The sequence below is a fragment of the Danio rerio genome, chromosome 6 (genome assembly GCF_052040795.2).
Source record: "Danio rerio strain M-AB ecotype USA chromosome 6, GRCz13ab, whole genome shotgun sequence".
NCBI classification, from domain to species: Eukaryota; Metazoa; Chordata; class Actinopteri; order Cypriniformes; family Danionidae; genus Danio; species Danio rerio.
Window position 1 is genome coordinate 18,677,953 of NC_141026.1, and position 17,168 is coordinate 18,695,120.

The 17,168-nt window shown below is 42.2% G+C and overlaps 1 long non-coding RNA gene across 1 annotated transcript; it reads right to left on the reverse strand.

The window, feature by feature from the left end:
- Positions 1 to 2,544: 2,544 nt before the first annotated feature.
- On the reverse strand, positions 2,545 to 11,276 carry LOC147843468 (uncharacterized). Its single transcript, XR_015493546.1, has 9 exons — positions 11,011 to 11,276; positions 4,881 to 6,033; positions 4,751 to 4,804; positions 4,512 to 4,674; positions 3,959 to 4,016; positions 3,672 to 3,845; positions 3,080 to 3,154; positions 2,922 to 2,991; positions 2,545 to 2,776 (listed from the first exon to the last, which is right to left on the reverse strand). It is a non-coding gene; the product is annotated as an uncharacterized LOC147843468 (long non-coding RNA).
- Between the last annotated feature and the right edge of the window lie 5,892 nt (positions 11,277 to 17,168).

Here is a 17,168-nt window from a genome sequence, read left to right on the forward strand (position 1 = left end):
ATGTTATATTTTTACACAGCAAACTTCATAAAAGCTGAAACTCCGCTCTTTTGAACTGAATAGCCTATACTCAAAGCAAAAAAGCTATGATTTCAAAAGTATATATTCAATTATATATAACCTATATTCACGATTTCACACAAATCAGCATGCAAAAAATATATTATTTCATTTTTTCATAGCAAATTAACATGCAAATTGACTGTTGCATAAAATTAAAAAGGTTAAATAACAAAATAGGATTTAATTAACAAGCAAGTTAAATATATTTTAAATAAGATGAAATTTAAAGAGTTAAGGACTAAAACCAGCTCAAATGTTCTTGAATAAAACGGGTTACAGTAATGTACATGTGTACAAATATGTCATGTCCGAAAACGCCTTTTTTTAGAGGTGTTTTGACAGTTCAGAGCCACAGTACAAGTGATAAGCTAGATACAGAATGTATTATTTTTAAAAATGCGACATAAATTCATCCTATTTGGCGTTTTAGATTCTTTTGAACACATGTAGTATCAACGCTTGCGTTCGTTCTTGCTGTCAATCGCGGGGAAAATGATCGATGGAAAGTTTATGACAAACCGCTGTGAAGGTGCAGATTTGCCCTCGGATTTTGATACAAACCTGATCATTGAGCTCAGATGACTTTATGGCAAACACAGAGCAGAATATAAAGACAGAACGTGTGGCCCGTATGCTGGATTCAGTGACCGGTGCACCTAGGCTCTCCCCTGTTGATCTGTGAAGGCTCAAGATCTATGTGTGTGTGTGAAGGCTGTCAGATCTATGTGTGTGCGCTCGTGCGGTGAAAGCTCTCGCGCGCTTGTTATAATCAATATGAATATTCTGATCAACACATGGGAAACGCGTTGATAACAAATAATTATATTAGACTAAAAACTTTCCGTAAAGTTTTTGTTTAGCGCGTCACGTGTGCAGGTCAGTTTGGTGTGTGTGTGTATGTGTGTTTGTGTGTGTGAAGCGAAGAGGGAGAGACAGAAAAGAGGGGCGCTTTTTTCGGGTCCTCGTTCATTCACCGGCTGCAACTAAAAGAATTAACCCTGAAACTAATATTATTCGGCCTTGGAGTAATAAGTAACTCTCCCTGCTATCTCTAACACAACAAATAGACTGAGCAGGAAAGACTTTCATATGTAATATTTTTTCCTGAGGCGATTTGAAGCAAAATACACAATGACACTCAATCAAACATATCTACAATGATAAGGATAACGGTTACTTACTGAGCTATTAACGCACAGCAATACCACGTGAGGAAAGGACGGACTTTGAAGGAATAATCAGTGTGAGGAGAGATCCATGAACAAATCTGAACATGTTTCGCCCACGCGTGCACAGCAACAATTACGTAATTTATCGGCTTAATTTAGACATCGGATCGATAACAATAATCTTAAAAATAGCATTTATCGGCCAATAACGATATGGCTTCCGATATATTGTGCATCCCTACAAACTATGCACAGAAATAACAGCCGGCCTGTTAAAGGACTAGAACCGGTGACGCTCTTGCTGTGAGGCTACAGTGCTAACCACTGGGCCACCGTGCCACTCTATGAAGGGAAAGCTGGAGAGGTAGGGGTGGAAGGGGGGATTCTTCAAATTGAAGATGACTGTAGTGAGAAACCCTGGCTCTTTACAGTGGGTTAGGATTGCTGTGATTGGTGGATCATACATGCTAATGCAGAACCAGCCGTGTTCAATCAAAATCACGTGATCCTCTCGAAATTAGTTTATAAATAAACTTCACGTAAATCATTTGGGATGCGGTGACACGCAGTTAATTATTTCGCCGAACAGATCAGCCCCTTTTGACGCTCATAAACAATTATAAAGTCATCGCGCTGCAGGAATTAAGAGGTTTGTTACAGGTGCAGCTGTCATGCAGTGAGGGGTTTGCGTCTTTAATAATCTACGACAGTTTGCATTCATTGAACAGTATGAATGATTAATAAATCCATATAAAACAGTTCCTTAAAAGTCACGTCTCGCCTTCAGTTTCCAGCCCAAGTGAATCGCGCGCTGGCACACCTTTTTCAACCAGGCCAGGGCCGGCCAAGTGAACCGCACTTGAGCCAGATTCGGAGCACTCACACTTCTCAAACGTTATGGGCCTGGGCACGGTTCGGATAGCATAGTGTGAGTACGCCCTGAAACTAAAAAGTGTTCATATTTACTGTTTACGCTGAAAAAATAACTTATTTGCAGTTTAAAAGCAGAAACTTGTAACTCAAGATCTCAAAGATATATAGAAAAATATAATAGAAGTAAAACTATCCACCGGTCTCCCCCATACAAATATATCATAGGTACATGCAACTTATATTTCAAAATGTATCAATAATAATTTATAATACTTATGCTCTTGTGAGTATCTCTCTTCCGCCTGTTGAGTATTCATTACCTACAATGTAAATAACAGCCACAGACAAAACATCTATCTAACAATCTATACCCACCACCACCCCCTTCCACTTGGAAGGACATCTATCCATGCACCCATACTTCTGCATTAAAAGGATATTCTTGACCATCAGTGTCCAGTCACCACTGAGGTGTGTGATTCCTATTTGTCTCCACATGCTCCACTCCAGTCTGTAAAAGATAAAGACACGACTAACAGAGCTCTACATGCTTGCTGAACTCCAGAAATGCACAAGCTGCTCTCCAGCGTTCTTCAGATAAATCTCCACCGATGCTCTTGTGAGTCTCCTTCTTCTGTCTATTGTGTGCCCATTACCTGAAAAAGATAAACCTGTGGCAGACAAGACATCTATCTAACTATTTACTGTATCTGAAGGAAATAACTGATCATCACTTAGTCTTTACAAATTAAAGTATATAATTTTACAAATGTTTTATTAAGTTAATTTGATTCAACTAAAAATGTAAGTCTGTACCTAATTTATTACGATGTACTTGTCAATACTGATGTGTGGTTCGCTGTTTCTCCACATGCTCCATGCCAACCTATCAACGGGAAAGATATCAGGTCTTTAATCGCAATACATTTCTTTGGAAACAAACTCCATTGTTTAGTCTGTTTAAGCAGTTCTACCTGCTTCCTGAGCTCCAGATTTTCAAGTATATCTCCACCGTTCTCCTTGTGAGTCTACTTCTGCTCCACTTCAACCTACAAATGACAAAAGCTGCGTCCCAAATGGCACGCTATACACTATGAACTTATACACTATGTACTTATGCAGTTACACACTCAATAGCATAGTATATGAATGTAGTGTCCCAAATAGAACACAATCGGTTATTTACTAACCGCAAATTCAGCTGTCGTGCATTGAGAAGTTTGCGTATTTAATAAACTACGGCAGTTTGCGTTCACTGAACAGTAAGAATGATTAATAAATCCATATGAAACAGTCCCTTAAAAGTCACGTGTTGCTTTCAGTTTCGGGCTTTGGCGCGTTTTGCACTCACACTACAAGTGTACCGCGCCAAAGCCCAAGTGAACCGCGCTCAGGCCCACCTCTTCCAACCGGACCAGGGCCGGCCAAGTGAACCGTGCTTGAGCCTGATTCAGCGCACTCACACTTCTCAAACGATTCGGGAAACGAGCCTGGGCACGGCACGGATGGCATAGTGTGAGTAGGCCCTTAGTGAAACAAATGACCAAACTATCCAATAATACTTGCCATGAGTATAATCACTTTCACCATCAGGAAGCAGCATAATCACTCTTGTTGGAGAATTTTGCTTTCTTAATCCAAAATAAAGTAATCAAACTTAAGCTCCTGATAGCTCCACTGATGCTCTTGTGAGTCTCCCTCTTCTGCCTGCTCTCTCTCCATTACCTGAAAAAGAAAAACCTGACAAAGACAAGGCCTAATTACTATCTACAACAACCAGCATTCCTTCATCTTGGAAGGACGTCCATCGATTCACACGTCCACCTAATTTAAAAAAAAATTAAATTCCTGACCATCCAGTCATTGCTGAGGTGTGTGATTCCTTCTTTTCTCCATGTGGTGCCATCTTATCTGTAAAATACAATAGAAAGATGTCAAGTCATTCATTAATCTAATACCATTCTTTGGAAGTTTCATCTACCATTGTCTCCAGTCTGGTTCTGTTCTAAAACTAACAAATAATATTTCACACCTATAAGTAAATACTCTACTAGATGACAATCTATAAACTTAGAAGAGATAAATGTGTTACAATAATTAGTAAAACTGTAAATAAAACAAATAACAATCAAAAGCTACAAATGTTGAACAGGCCGACAGCATAAATTACTAATAAATAATACAACAGCCAGACAATCTATCTGACAACAGACGTGCAGTAATATTCAATGTGTTAACGCTGACAGCATACAAATAAATTAGAACAGATCAATTTATCCGATCATATAACAAATAACAATCTGCAAATGTTAAGTTAGATAGCAATATACAATTGAATCATACAAACAAACAAAAATATTGTATCTATTTCTGTCTATCTGAAGGAAATATCTGACAACCACTTACTGCCCCATTAAGACCAGGTTTTCCACTCACTGAAGCACCACAAGCACATCTCCTGTGAGTTCCAGTGTCTCTCCTAGTGAGGTGTCTCCTGGTTCCTCGTCTAGTCTTCATCCTGTTTCCTGTCTGTGGTATCCAGTTGCCTATTGGTCTCCAGTCTCCAAGCCTGCATAATCAAATATCCAATTCAGGTTAATGGACTTATTATCTGCATCAATATATTATCACCTGCTTATACTCACCTGACGTCCTGTTATATTACTGAAATGAATGTCGTCCCTTCTGTGACACTTACTCTGTAAAAATGTAATTGTATAAGTTTAAAATGTTTTATAAAGTTCAGTTGACTCAACTTAAAGTTTAAGGCTGTACCTAATTTATTATGATACACTTGTCATTACAGTGTGTTTCCCTGTTCCTTCACATGCTCCATGCCAACCCGTCAAAGAGAAAGATATCAGGTCTTTAACTAATCTTAATACATTTCTTTTGAAACTAACTCCATTGTTTAGTCTGTTCAAGCAGCACTACCTGCTTCATGAGCTCCAGGTCTTCAAGTATATCTCCACTGTTCTCCTTCTTCTGCTCCACTCCAATCTGCAAATAAACAAAGACAGCCCCAACAAAACCCCAACTGCTGTTCTCCAGCATTTTTTAGAGAAATCTCCACCGATGCTCTTGTGAGTCTCCCTCTTTTGCCTGCTCTTTAATACCTGAAAAAAGGAAAAACCTGACACAGACAAGGCCTAAACACCCATCTATACCAGTGGTTCTTAAAGTGTTGTACGCGGGTTTCCTTCTAGTGGTATGCAGAGAAATCACTGAATAATAATTAAAAATATATGAATGCCCTTTTACCCTTTGATGCAAACGATAACAGATGTGATCAGCATTGGCTGTTCCCTGTTCTGTACGATCACACTGTTGTGATTAGTATGTTTAGTGCATCATGTCATCAGATGCTAAGAATCTAAAAAAACTGAGGATGTCTTAAGCAGATACATGTTAGAGAGGTGCTTTTACAGACCAGTCCTGTTGGCATTTCAGTTACTGCAGTGCAAACTCAGGAGAATTATTGGTTAAATAATAGAGTGGAGGAACTATGACGTCAATTTGTATGCAAAAACCCGGAAGCGAATTAGCATTTTAGCAGTTCCAGTTCCCTCGTCCCAAAGTCAATGGTTTTTTTAATGGGGTTTCAGTAAAATCGGTTAAATAAGGTTTGTGGCCAACACAAACTCAAAATACTTTCACATTTTGTTCTACGACACAGAACACATCAGTTACAGCACACTCTTGAATTTTTAAATCGGTTATGCTTCTTTAAAAAGACGGTTGCTATCAAGTTGCTAATTGGGACTACAGGCGGTGTTAAGAGTATGGAATTACTTACCTGTTTGCGTTGTCTTTGTGTGTTTGGAGCACGTGGGTATGTTTTGACAGCTGGCCACGTGCTTCTTGTCCGCGTGCTTTTTGTTTCCCCGCCTTAGAGACCTGGTAATCAATTTGCGATCCTCTCCTTCACCTGTTGCTGCTTGATTTCTCCCCTATTTAGTCTCCTCTCGTCTCTTGTCTTTCGTCAGTCCGTTTTGCATGCTCGTGAGGCTTGTACGTTAATATCTATTGTGAGTAATCTGTCTTGTTGTGTCCTGTTTCCCCAGACTCCATGCTCCTGCTTGTTTTGGTTTCGTTTTTTCTCTCCCTCCTTTATTTTGATATTTTGTCCTGTCATCCGGATCGCTGTGGTTTGGTCTGGCTGTCCCATTCTCGCTGCTGAATCTCCACCAAGGGAGAACGCCCAGCAGTACCCCGTAAGGCTCTTCTTCTCCGGTGCTGGCCGAGCATTTGGTATTGCTCAATCGCCCCCTGGGGGTAATATCCGGAACTCACCTGATTCTTTTCATCTCTCCTTCTGCTGCCCAGTGAAGCCTTGGGAGCACTCTCCTGCCATCTGGTGGTAGCGCCCGGAACTGTGCCGATTTCTAAATCCAGCTTTTTGAGTTTTTAACTGCCTTTTGAGGATATTTTGTGTTTTTTTTGAGAAGAATAAATTTGTTTCACCTGCTATTGAATCTGTTCCCTTTCTACCCTGACAGAACGGACTGACCAAATTATGGATTCAGCAGGTGCTGAGCATGTGAGAAACGCAGTGGCACAGCAGGGCATTCTCCTTGGCCAGCACGCTACACAGTTAAATGCAGCCTCGCAGGAGGTGGAGATGTTAAGGGCCGAAGTAATCGAGCTTAATGCTCAAATTCAGGAGCTACATGAGAATGCCCGGGGTGGCAGACAGGTGGCTATTCCTCATCTCGAACCTGAACCTCACGCCAACAACCCACCGCCCTATGATGGGGATCCTAGTTCTTGCTGGGCATTCCTCTCACAGTGCTCCCTAGTATTTGCTCTACAGCCCCGTCGCTATGTAACTGAAGAGTCAAAGGTGGCGTTTGTAATAACCCTTCTTAAGGGCAGGGCCCATGATTGGGCAACAGCAGTGTGGGATGCACGTGCCCCTTTCTGTGCCATGTTTGAGGACTTCCGTGCAGAAATGACCAAGCTGTTTGATCGATCCGCCCAGGGAGATGAAGCAGCCTCCCAACTGGCCCAGCTGAGTCAGGGAGGGCACTAGGTTACTGATTATTTTGTTCTGTTCAGAACCCTGGCAGCTGCCTGCACATGGAATGAGGCGGCTCTTCGTGCCAGATTTAGGGATGGTCTGGATGACTACATACAAGATGAGATTGCCACTCATGACCTTCCCCGAGACTTTGATGCCCTGGTGGATCTCGCTTTTCGGGTGGAGGCCCGACTGCATCGTCGCATAGACGCCCTTCAAGTGATCCTCGCACCCCATTACCTACCACCTCACCAGAGCCGATGCAATTAGGTCGTCTTCGACTGACTGTTGAGGAGAAGCGGCTTTGTCTGGCTCGAGGCCTTTGCCTGTACTGTGGGAAGCCGGGTCACAGAGCATTGCAGTGTCCTTTAAAAGCTCCAGCCCATCAGTAAACCGGGGGATTCTGGTGGGCACTCTCCCTTGTTTCGACACCCCCACACAACGCACCTGTCTCCCAGTCTCAGTCCAGTTCAATGGATTGACTCACTCTTGTCCTGCCTTGCTTGACTCTGGAGCTGAGGGAGACTTTTTGGACAGCACCACGGCCAGATCTTGGCGCATCCCAGCCATTCCTCTCTCCTCTCCCATCACTGTGCGCTCCCTTAATGGGTTTGCCATTACATCCATCACCCACTCTACCCCCTCTGTAAGTTTGATAGTCTCTGGAAATCACCGTGAGGTTATTACTTTTTATTTATTCGACTCTCCGAGTGCTCCAGTGGTATTGGGGCACCCGTGGTTAAGTAAACACAACCCTCACGTTGATTGGTCAGGGAATTCTGTGTTGTCTTGGAGTCAGTCTTGTCTTGCTGTTTGTCTTGGTCCTGCTTCGTGTCCTGGTTCTGTGTCTCATGTGTTTCAGATGGAGAGGGTGGATCTCTCTGGAGTCCCGGTGGAGTACCACGATCTTCGCCAGGTCTTCAGCAAGTCTCGAGCCACTTCCTTGCCTCCGCACCGGCCATACGATTGTGCCATCGAACTCCTCCCAGGCACTTCTCCGCCAAAGGGTCAATTGTATTCCCTTTCTGCTCCTGAGAGAGAGGCCATGGACCGGTATATTCGAGAGTCTTTAGAAGCCGACCTCATCCGTCCCTCTTCCTCTCCAGCCGGGGCTGGGTTCTTCTTTGTTAAAAAGAAGGATGGTTCTCTGCGCCCTTGTATTGACTACAGAGGCCTTAATGACATTACTGTTAAGAACAGGTATCCTCTGCCTTTAATTTCTTCTGCCTTTGAGTTATTGCAGGGAGCCAAGGTCTTTAATAAACTAGACCTCCGTAATGCCTATCACCTGATCCGGATACGTGAGGGGGATGAGTGGAAGACTGCGTTCAACACACCAACGGGGCATTTTGAATACCGAGTTCTACCCTTCGAGCTCACCAATGCCCCTGCAGTCTTCCAGGCCCTGGTGAATGATGTGCTGAGAGACATGGTAAACAGATTTGTCTTTGTGTACCTTGACGATATTCTTATCTTTTCTGAGTCGGAACAGGTACACACTCAGCATGTCCGCCAGGTGCTACAGCGGCTGCTGGAAAACCAGCTGTATGTCAAAGTGGAGAAGTGCGTGTTCCACAGCAAGTCTGTTTCGTTCCTAGGGTATATTGTCTCGACGGAGGGTATTAAGGCTGATCCCGCTAAGGTAAGGGCCGTTGCCAAGTGGCCAGTCCCTGACTCTCGTAAGGCTCTGCAGCGGTTCCTTGGATTTGCCAACTTCTATAGACGGTTCATCCGGAACTTTAGCTCGGTCGCTGCACCCTTAACGGCTCTCACCTCACCTAAGGTACCGTTTATATGGCACAGTCAGGCACAGGAGGCCTTTGATGTTCTCAAGTCCCGTTTCATCACTGCTCCTGTCCTTTGTCTTCCAGATCCTAAACGGCAGTTTATCGTTGAGGTGGATGCCTCGGAGGTCGGGATAGGCGCGGTCTTATCTCAGCGGTCCTCTAGGGATGGGAAGGTGCATCCGTGTGCCTTCTCTCACCGTCTGAGCCCAGCCGAACGAAACTACGACATTGGTAACAGAGAGCTGCTGGCGGTCAGGCTGGCCCTGGGTGAGTGGCGCCACTGGTTGGAGGGGGCGGCACAACCGTTCTTGGTCTGGACGGACCACAAAAATCTAGAATATATCCGTTCAGCCAAGAGATTGAGTTCCCGTCAGGCCCGATGGGCACTTTTCTTCAGACGCTTTAATTTTTCCCTCTCGTACCGGCCTGGGTCCAAGAATATAAAACCTGATGCACTCTCCCGCCTGTTTGATGTACCAGGAGGAGAGGCTACCCCCGAAGCGATACTTCCTAGAGAGGTGGTGGTGGGAACTCTCTCCTGGGACATCGAACGGCGGGTAGAGGAGGCCGTGCGAGGAGGGGAAGCTCCAGAAGGGTGTCCAGAGGGAAGGCTATTTGTGCCAGCCAGTTTAAGATCCGAAGTACTCCAGTGGGGTCATGAGTCCAGAGTAGCCTGTCACCCAGGAGTCCGGAGATCGCTGGTCAATATCCAACAGCGATTTTGGTGGCCTTCAATGGCCCAAGATGTCAGACAGTTTGTATTGGCTTGTTTTGTATGTGCCCAGAATAAGACATCTAATCGGCCACCCATTGGTCTGTTACGTCCCCTTCCCATTCCCTCTCGACCCTGGTCACATGTGGCTCTTGATTTTATCACTGGCCTACCCCCATCGAGAGGTAACACTGTAATCTTAACAGTGGTGGACCGTTTCTCTAAAGCGGCCCATTTTATCCCTTTACCCAAACTCCCATCAGCCAAGGAGACTGCTCAGGTGGTAGTTGACCACGTCTTCCGGATTCATGGCCTTCCGGTGGATGTGGTCTCTGACAGAGGACCCCAATTTGTCTCCCGGTTTTGGAAAGAGTTCTGTAGACAGATCGGGGCCTCTACGAGTCTGTCCTCAGGTTTTCACCCCCAGACCAATGGGCAAACTGAACGAGCCAATCAGGATCTTGAGAGAAGTCTCCGCTGTCTGGTGTCTCAAAATCCGGGCTCTTGGAGCCAGCAGTTGTCTTGGATTGAATATGCCCACAACTCCCTGCCGGTAGCTTCTACAGGTATGTCCCCTTTCCAATGTTCTGTTGGTTATCAACCCCCTTTGTTCCCCGCTCAGGAACCCGATGCCGCTGTTCCGTCTGCCTTGGCCTTTGTCCGAAGGTGTCGCCACACATGGAGGAGGGCTAAGGAGGCCTTGGCCCAGGCTTACAGACGGACTAAGAGGGTGGCTGACCGCCACCGGACTCCTGCTCCCCTTTTTGTTTGTGGTCAAAAGGTTTGGCTGTCTACAAGGGACCTGCCTCTCCGTGTGCCTTCTCGCAAGCTGGCACCCAGGTTCATTGGGCCATACCGAATCACTAAAGTCTTGAGTCCAGTGGCGGTTCGGCTCAAGCTTCCTTGCACTCTTGGTCGGGTTCACCCTGTTTTTCATGTATCCAGGGTAAAGCCTGTTATCCAATCCCCACTGAACCTTGTTACTTCCCCGGCTCCACCTCCCCCTCGTCTAGTGGACGGCACTCCGGTCTATACTGTGAAGAGACTCCTTGACCGGAGACGTCGTGGTCGGGGTTTCCAATACCTCGTGGACTGGGAGGGCTATGGTGCAGAGGAGAGGTCTTGGATTCCGGCACGGGACATCTTGGACTGGTCGTTAATCGTGGACTTCCATCAGCGGCGAGGTGAGCCCCTTCTGGGGGCGCCAGGTGGCGCCCCTGGGAGGGGGGGGTACTGTTAAGAGTATGGAATTACTTGTTTGCGTTGTCTTTGTGTGTTTGGAGCATGTGGGTTTGTTCTGACAGCTGGCCACGTGCTTCTTGTCCGCGTGCTTTTTGTTTCCCCGCCTTAGAGACCTGGTAATCAATTTGCGATCCTCTCCTTCACCTGTTGCTGCTTGATTTCTCCCCTATTTAGTCTCCTCTCGTCTCTTGTCTTTCGTCAGTCTGTTTTGCATGCTCGTGAGGCTTGTACGTTAATATCTATTGTGAGTAATCTGTCTTGTCTTGTCGTGTCCTGTTTCCCCAGACTCCAAGCTCCTGCTTGTTTTGGTTTCGGTTTTTCTCTCTCTCCTTTATTTTGCTATTTTGTCCTGTCATCCGGATCGCTGTGGTTTGGTCTGGCTGTCCCATTCTCGCTACTGAATCTCCACCAAGGGAGAACGCCCAGCAGTACCCCGTAAGGCTCTTCTTCTCCGGTGCTGGCCGAGCGTTTGGTATTGCTCAATCGCCCCCTGGCGGTAATATCCGGAACTCACCTGATTCTTTTCATCTCTCCTTCTGCTGCCCAGTGAAGCCTTGGGAGCGCTCTCCTGCCATCTGGTGGTAGCGCCCGGAACTGCGCCCATTTCTGAGTCCAGCTTTTTGAGTTTTGAACTGCCTTTTGAGGATATTTTGTGTTTTTTTTGAGAAGAATAAATTTGTTTCACCTGCTATTGAATCTGTTCCCTTTCTACCCTGACAGGCGGTGTCGGAGACATTATATGTCATCGAGTTGATCTGGTCTGGAGCGCAGCTCGCTCGTGATGGGCATTTGGATTTGTCTGTTATTTAGGTATTTTCATGAATAGTATTTTATAGTTTGTAGTATTATTCTAATTGGGAATTCAGATTGTGTGCAGATAATTCCTTCACTTGTAAAGGCTGTCGAGACAGATTAATTTGTTGATCATTTATTTTAATAAACAATATTATGAAGATACTGCTTACTAGTGTAGCCTGTCTCTTTCCTGCTCTCAGTAATGCAAATGTATCAATAAATGTGTAAAAATACATGCATGTTAACTGTCATTTTAATGTGATCAAGTGATTTTTCGTCAGGTTTTTCTTCTTCATCTGAACACATTTAACTCTGTCATAACAGCAATATTTACACTCCTCCATAAAATGTACAGCATGTGACTGTATGGGCTGCTTTTTAGTGCATTTCGTGACAAAAAAAGGAATATTGAATGTTACTCTGTGTCCATGATGATGGAACTTGCAGGCATTTGATAGACTTGTTCCTCACGCCTCCTTTCTGTCGTCTGTTAAGGTAAGCAGGCTGTGTGCACGGGAGCGATACACTTATTTAAATATGTCTTATGATAATACTATGTAGGCAGATTTATACAATCAGTTTTAAAACTTTTAGAACAACCGTAAAGCAACACAGATGTATTTCCCACTTAAAAACGATCCAAAGGCACATAGGTTTTTATTTGTTTATAATATATACCGTGGATTATAATATAATAAACAGAGAGATTAACTCTTTGTCATGGACATTATTTCTAAAAAATAAGCTTGAAAAGTTGCCTGTAGCAGGGTGGTGCTGACGTCACAGGCGAGCGCCCAGAGGGCAGTGTAGTCCGTTTATAGCCTAATGTTAGCTTTTCAATTCTTGCGTTTGTATTTAAGATCCAAAAGTGCTCAAAGTTGTATTTTCATGTGAGGATTATCCGGCTGGACAAAACATGTAAGTGTAATGAACAGTGTTTGAACACAGAGCTTTTTATTTGCTATCTTCGAAAAGCCTATGGGAATCCCATAGAGATTTTCACGAGGGAACCAGTTTTATGCAAGCAGCCGATTAGCCTACAAAGTGACGTCATAGTTCCTCCACTCTATTATCACTAATGTTTTAACGTGTTTGTAGTAAAAAAATGCATTTATGATTTATAGCCTAAAGTCATTTGTTATGTAAATAGTCTAGCGGTGTGGCTTTCGATTTAGTTTGTTGCCTCAGATTTAAATTAATCTGGATGTGATTCAAATGGTGCGGGCCGCAGAACAGACTCAAGCCAATTTGCCATGTTTGAAGCTTGGAGAAATAGAAAAACTAAAAAGTCTTTGTGTACACAGACGGAGCACCCGCGAACCTTACCCGAGTCGGCCTGAAAACGGTGGTCAATTGCACAGTTTACACAAACTCTATGGGCTCTATTTTGACGGTCCATGCGCAGAGCGCAAAACGCAGGGCGCAAACGCTTTCAGGGCAAATGCTTTCAATTCCGCTTTGCGCCGTGGCGCATGGTCTAAAAGGGTTGAGTTTATTTTCTTATTGAGTTATAGGTAAGTTTTGAGAATAAACCAATCAGAGTCTCATCTCCCATTCCCTTCAACAGCCAGCTGCGTCACGCCATAGACTCATTTGCAATTTACATGACGTAAAGTAAGTGTAAGTGGAAAAACTGAGCATTTCACAAGCAAACAGTTAACCGTTAACAGTTTTTTTAAACAGAAAACAGTTAAACAGAGCATCTACTGCATGAGAATGAGAGATAATCGATCTACTTTCACTTTCGCTCTCGTGGATAAGGAAACCTTTTCGCACAGACATCAATTAGTCTATAAATAATTAATTTTGTTTGTTAAGCGCACATATTCGTTTCAAAACTATTTCTAAATTCAGTTCTAATTTCCAGCAAATGAATAAATGAACAATAATAACGAAGTGTGGTCAAAAACCTGAGTTATATCCTAATACACATGCTGTGCCCCATATGGTCTAAAACCTGCAGGTGGGCAAATCTAAGCTTGTTTTTAATAAAACAAATATAAATATGGAGATAATAAATAATACTGCTAATAATAATAACATTATACAAAAGCAAATTGTTATGAATGAACTGAAAAAGCCTCCCGAGATGAAGAAGACATAAAAGCAGTGGTTTTTCATACTTATTTAGGCTAGAAAATAATATGATTTGTAATATTTTAATCCTTTAAATTTATTTCCTATATCTATTCTTATTATATCCTATATATATCATTAATATTTAAATTTTTTCATATGTAAAGATATTTGCGTATTGCTCTACATCTTGTGTGTAGGCTATTAAGCAGTGTGTAAGCGAGGCGCAACTCTGCGCTGGAGTTTAGACCGGGTTTGTTTTGATCTAATGAAAAATTTATTATAGTTTCTCAAAATAGCAACGTGCCAGCAGTGCGTCTCAGAACACCTTCCTTTTTAGACCAGAACGCCTATGGGTGCACATATAAGCGCAAATGCATTTGCTATTTAAACAACGTGGTGCAAAACAGCAAAACAACACTTGAAACTAGAAAATAACATTTGCGCCGCGCCTTGTGCTGCATTGCGCAGGGTGTATGATAGGGCCCTATGTTTTACTTAAGATATGATCTCACTTCCACCAAATTATGGAAATGCTGCAAATCACGAATGAATTGGTCAAACAGTGTATTTATAATCACTAGGGATGCACTGATTCCAATACCAGTATCGGGGTGACACTTAAAATACTCATACTCATATCGTACATGAAAGGCAGATACCACGCACAGATCCCACTCAACAGTAATTTACTACATGGATGTGATTTGTTATCCTACCTGACTTCAATGTCTTAATAATTAGCCTAATGTATTATATATTTATAGCTTAGTCCTTATAAACAATCCTTTTAAAAATACATTATTATTGAATCTATCGGCTACTGAAGAATAAACCGAACATGAAATATGATCCTTGCATAATGATCACAGCAAAACAAGCTAGCACTCATTTTAATATAAACTATAAATAAAAAAATAAAAGAAATTTTAAGTAATGGAACATTATGTAAAAAATCTAAAGACTACAGGGTAAATAAAAGCACCTCATCAGAGCTGAACATTACTGCGGTCACTGCACCCGTCTCAGTTTACAGCTTCTGTAAAGATCAGACAGCCTATACAGATCACACAATCTCAATAAATACCATGTAAGTGTATAAATATTTTGATAAGTATTGTTAATAGAATATTTATAACGATATGATTTTGCGTGTGATTATATCGATACTTGCAGTGAGCTCTCACGGGCACGCTCTCTCTCACCAGTGACAGTTGACATGCGCTGCATAAGGGCGCTATACACACCACGCAGCATACACTGGCGAGATGACAAGTGCTGAACTCCAAGGGACCAGTTTTACTTGTTGCCGATTTGTGTGTTGTTCCTTTTTTTAAAAGGCCTTTTATTTTTAAAATCTCTCAAGTTAATAATGGCTATCGGGTCACATAATCTCCCTCAGAGATATATGAGCTCAATAACGTGGTGCGCAGTATGACTATTGACCAACAACGCCCTGTAAGTGTAGGCCTACAGCTCTGGTGTGTTATGAATTGCATGTTTTAAATGACAGCGAGACATGCTACATATAGTTTTTCATGTAAAATATACATTATAATCCAGTACACAGTAAAATAATATTTTTTAAATGGCTTGCCTATTGGCAGCGTATATAACCATTAAGCTTAAATAGACTAAACACATTTTAATTAATATTAAAACACATTAATACAAACTAGCCACCCTTTGTATATTTTTTAGCAAACGAAAAATGCAATGAATTGTTTATTTTGGTTTTCTTTTTATCAAAATTAATATAATTATTAGGCTACACAACTTCTACATAACATTGGCTCTGATTGCGTTTTTACAGATATCCTATAGGTAGACTTTTTGGGTCAAAGGTATTTATGCCTGTTCATTTTAGTGCTGTATTTGACAGATTTCGCAAAGGCTTCAGCTGTTCTACCTGTCAGCTGGTACCAGCCTCAGTTTTGTGACATGACTTGTGTGGTGTCTACGCATCAGTGTCTGGATGACAGCGAGAGAGAGAGATGAGATCAGACCTCAGATTCAATGTGTGGCCGCACGTCACAGTTACTTTACTGCAATTTTTGAATATTGGCTCATCTAAATTAACTTTTCATTAGATTAAAGCTGAAATATTGCCAGAGAGACAAAGTTACTTTTAGTTTTGAAAAAGGGCAGCTTCAGCGAAAAAAAAAAAAAAAACGCACACACGCAGGATACACTCTATTCATTATTGATTTTTTAAATTTTAAACGCATAATAATCAAATGCAAAAAAAAACAGCTGAACTTCGGAAAAAAGTTGCTTTGTTTGATCTGCAGTTGGTTTCTCAGTGGCGCGGCATTGCTAAATCACTCGTTTTAATGAAAATAAGATTAATTATTATTAAACATTGTGAGATGATGGTGGCGTGATTTTTAAAATGAGAGTATGCGTTGAGTATTTATGGCTATTGATCTTATCAAGCCGTGACCCACCTATAGTTAAACTTAAAGTATAGCATCAAGTGAAGCCTACTTTATACCTGACCTGCGGATTAACGGCAGGACTCGTGAATATGAAAGAATCGCACATAACAGGGTTTTATGCTTCCCGAATATGCAGTGTAAGAGAGTGACTCCATAAGGTATAGTACACTGCACACACTTTATGTAATGTGTGAAGGCGTGGAGGGATGTCAGCGCAAGAATAACTCATCATTTAAATGTCCACAGTTAATCTTTAATAGATAACGTCTGGATTTGCAGGGTTATCAACAATGTGTGTATATTTTTGGCTTGGAAAAGCCTTCTCTTAAAGATTTTTGTGGTTATCCTTGCAACAAGAAAAAAATTTAAAATAAAGAAATAAAGAAATAAACTTCATCGAAACCAAATCTATTGATATCGGTCCTCGGTATCGGCTAGAACATAAATTAAAATACTCGTACTCGTATTGGTTTGTAAAAAAAGTGGTATCGGTGCATCCCTAATAATCACTCAGTTTTCTAAAACACATACTGTAAATGACGCACAGTAAGCAGATCTAATCTCTAATTGAAATATGTAATTGTAAATCATATATTAAAAATACAGGTTAATGTTTAGATTTCAAGGGGGAGAAACCAGGAAATATTTTGTAAATCGATCTCGCACTTCCTAACCCCTCTGGCCGTGGATGACTGACCAGGTCCTGTGGCAGACACAGCAGATATTAGAGAGGAAACACTACGTTTCAGCTAAGTAATTTTTTACTTGAACTATTTTTAAGATATCAATGCCTGATTTGTAGTTAAACCCATGTAATCTGTGTGTGGATATATTTAATCCACATTGTTGGTGATAATGTTTTAGCTGTTTGCTGTGGGAGAACAGATTCATGGCCACATAACACTGGGTCAGTTGTAAGAATAAAAGCTAATAACTTGCTCGTAACGTCGGTGAAATGTTTCCACCAACCTCAAGCAGATTCAAAAATGTCTT